We start from the raw sequence: 4,153 nt of genomic DNA, 5'->3' as shown, positions 1-4,153 counted from the left end.
TACTTAGTGTCTTTTCTCTCATCTAATTTGGCTCAAAATTATTGTTGAATAGGAATTAAATTATATTAATAAGACTTGTTGAATAGCAATTAAATTATATTAAAAAGACTCTAATAAAGTATAATAAGTGACCGATTGAGTAGGAAATCAATTTTCATGTTTATTCCAAAAATAGTGAAGAAATAATAGATTTTTTATGTGAAAAACCTAATAAGCTACCTTACAAAAAAAAAAGGTTGACAAGAAAAAAAGTACTATATTGAATGCTTTAATTTGTTGAGGGAATATTATTAAAAATTCTACTTAATGATTTAATTAAGGGTGGTTGGACTTCTAATTGTACAATTGAAAACTAGTTTTCATAATCTTAAGTATGAAAGTAGATGGGTAGTATCTAAGAAAAAATTGAATGAAAGAACTTCAAATTTTTGCACTATATGTGTTATGGAAACATAATTACACTTTATGTTTGGATGTGTGGGCATAGGATGATATTCATATACAATACAATAATAATTTGTAGCTTAGAAGTCTAAATTATCTATTTAAGGAGGAGGGGCTTAAAAAATTCCTGAACTTCTTGATCAAGATTCACATCTTGGAAATCAACATTAAAGGGACCTGAAAATTGATAACAATGATACTCCTTGTGTCATAGACTCATGGTCGTTTTGACACTATTAAGACAAAAATAATAGTAGGAGATTGAAATTTTAGAATATCTTTATAGTTGATCCTAATCTCCTTAGATGTTAAACATAACATGATATGATAGAAAATACGTCTGGGTCTCGCATGTATAGATCACTAGAATTTATTCAAACTATTATTCAATCATAGTTTTGATATTTTTGATCACACAACTAAACATCACTTCATAAATAAGAAAGTTGATTGTATAAAAATCTCTTGAATACAATATGAATTATAAAAAAAAAATGTGTGAACCAACTATCATCCAGATGTAGAATGAGAACCATTACAACTTTCTAGAAGCTAACATTATTTTGTAAGATATCTTGCTCTTGATTCCACAAAACTTGGAAGCTTTAAAATAAACATTAAACATGCAAGCTATATTAATCCACATTCAAAGAATTATTCAACAAACATATAATAAACTCACTCTTCCTTGAATAAGTAATATGAGTAATATTGTATTGAAAATTCTATTTGTAGTATGTAATAATATAAAATGGCATTAAATATGGTAAACAAATTTAGGAGGACAAAAACAAATTTAACAAGTAGACATTTTCTACATCAAATCAAATTGTGATATTGTTATTAAGATTAAACTATTTTTGGTTTTCAAATAAATAAGAAGAATCAATATTGCAAATAGAGGGCACTTAAAAATAGTCAAAAAATTATCAGAAAATTATTAGAATGGTGGATTTTGTGAACAACTGTTAGAAATTTTTAATATTTGAGATTACCAATAACTACTATTTTTTTACCATTTTTTATATAATTGTTAATACTAGATGTCAAAATTTTAATTTAATGTCATATATTTGCAAATTTACACTTCAAATCATATTGTAATTTATCATTAAATAAAAAAGGTGTAAGTAATCGAATAATAATTAATCATTAATCATTGCAGCGGGAAATTCAAATCAACTAAACAATCATGCATGGTGTGTAAAACAAATATGACTTTATGAATTAATGTATATTAGTTTTTAAAATTAAAAAGCATTCTATAAGCTAAAGTCGAAAAGAGTTTGTTCCCAAAATAAATCTTGCAGAGTGAATTTGAAACATCTAAGAGAGAAAATTAAGTGGCCGCGGATAGGAACGGTTCTACTTATTCGCCCTCGCTTGGAATCAATAACTCAACCCTAGTAGATAAAGAGAACCATTCACAGCAAAAAGCACCAACCCCAGTAAATAAAGAGAACCATTCACAGCAAAAGCACTTCGTGCATGGAACATAGTATGAAGTCATTTAATCAGAATAACCCGGCAAATTTGTGAAATTCTCTGCATACTGAGCTAGTCAGAAGAAATATAGCATGATACAATAAGAGCAGCCAAGAATTTTATCGAAACTCCCACTATTATTATTGATTAATAACATTCCATACAGAAAACCCTAAAAAAGATGTTTATCAACTAAAATCGTACAACTTGTGAAGGGGCAAATAAATTCGATTGGTCAGCTGAAATTTCCTGCACGGGAAGGAGCAGTAGAAGATAACAGAACACGATATGACTGATAGTTGCGGTCATAGCGAGCAGAAATAATTTGTTCATGCTGGAAATAGATTAGCAAACCACTATAATTACACACACACGAAAAGAAAGAAAGAGAGGACGGACACTGATTCCTCCTCAGAGTTATTTGAGATCAACCCTGAGAACAGGAACGGCATGAAGCGGGTGTACCATGTCGCAGGACGGCTTGAGCACCACGGACAGGTCCACGGGGTGCTGCTCGTGTTGAGCCCAGTGGAAATGGTGCATCAGTTTGGCCACCCAGAGATTGACGGTGGAAAGACCCAGAGCCTTTCCTGGGCACACCCGACGGCCAGCCCCAAACGGTGCAAGCCTCAGATCGTTTCCCCTCACGTCCACATTCTCACCTCCCTCGGACTCCACAAACCTCTATGTTTGGAACTGGTCCGGGGAATCCCAGATGGGGGGGTCGTGTGTAATCGACCACATGTTCACCATGGCCGTGGTACCGGCCGGCACGCACAACTTCCCATGGTCTCCCAGATTGGTGTCTCGAATGGAGAGTCTGGCCCATGAAGGGAGTGGCCCGGGTGGGTGCATTCTCAGCGTCTCCTTCACCACCGCCTGCACATATGGCAGTTTGCATATGTCCGAGTCCCTCACGGTCCTGCTCTTTCCCGCCACAATGTCGAGTTCCTCCTAGATCTTCCTTTGAGCTCCCGAGTGTTAGAATCTGAAAAGATTAATAACCCAAAAAACTAGTGCAAAGAATAAATATCTAAACTATGAATGCAAATGATACAAAATAAAAATAGCAACATAGAGTTAGTCTCCAAGAGAGTAATGCAAATGCTAGAAGCAAAATAGCATTAAGAGGATGCAAAAAATAAGAGATGCAAATACAAGCCAGGTAGCATGCTTATATAGGCTAGGAAGAGGGAGGAGGTGGCAACACCAACTAATGAGGAGCAATCATCTATCGGACTAAAGATAGCAAAGTATCTTTCAAAGATAGCTAATGGACGCTCACATATAAGAAGGTGACACCTCACAACCATTCACCTAATAAGACATGCTTTATTAACCTAAGCAAGATTATTAAAAGTGTAGGAAAAACCTAGCAAAATAGAAAAAATAAAAAACTACACTAACACCCCCCCATAAGCGAAGCTTAGGTGGATGTAGAAATGGGTCCCGGCAAGTCAATCCTGATGAAGTACCCATGTACATAAGATTTCCCAAAAGAGAGAGCAAAGAGACCCCCCCAAAAAAAGTCAGGATTTCAAGTGAGAGGAAGAGGCCCCCCCAAAAGATGAAGCATCCAACACCCCAACAAAGCTTGCAAATGAAGGAAGTTGTTCTCAGTGAAGGGTTTGGTGAAGATATCAGCAACTTGCTCCGAAGTCAGGCAATAGCGAAGGTCAATGACATGACTATGGATGAGCTCCTGGATGTAGTGCATGTGGACCTCTATGTGTATTTTCCGCTGATGATGAATCGGATTCCATGAGATCTGAATAGCACTCTAGTTGTCACAAAATATGACTGATGGCCATCTAATCTAGATACCAAATTTAGTGAGAAGATGTTGAAGCCAAATGGCCTCAGTGGCAGCATTTACAACCCCCCGATACTCAACCTTAGCAGAAGATAGAGCAATAGCAGACTTCTTTTTGCTCGACCAACAAACAGGACCTAACCCAAGTGAGAAGCTATACCCTGAAGTAGACTTGCGATCCTCAGAATCACTTGCCCAATCTGAATCTGTGTAGCCCACCAAATCAAGCTCAATACCTACTAAGTTGTGAATCCCACAACTATGAGAACCCTGAATGTAGTGAAGGATCTGCTTGGCTGCTTTCCAATGCATTTCATGGGGCTCCTACATGAATTGAGACACCATACCTACAACATAGGAGATGTCAGGTCTCGTATGAGTCAGATAAATGAGGCTCCCAACAAGTTGGTG

The 4,153-nt window shown here is 36.2% G+C and overlaps 1 pseudogene; it reads right to left on the bottom strand.

The window, feature by feature from the left end:
* Nucleotides 1-2,164: 2,164 nt before the first annotated feature.
* Nucleotides 2,165-2,682, bottom strand: LOC149560878 (cytochrome P450 78A4 pseudogene; annotated as a pseudogene).
* Nucleotides 2,683-4,153: the final 1,471 nt, after the last annotated feature.

Source organism: Cupressus sempervirens, chromosome 4 (genome assembly GCF_028749045.1).
Source record: "Cupressus sempervirens isolate cs-2001-9-10 chromosome 4, ASM2874904v1, whole genome shotgun sequence".
Lineage (NCBI taxonomy): Eukaryota > Viridiplantae > Streptophyta > Pinopsida > Cupressales > Cupressaceae > Cupressus > Cupressus sempervirens.
This window is presented reverse-complemented; position numbering and strand designations above follow the sequence as displayed.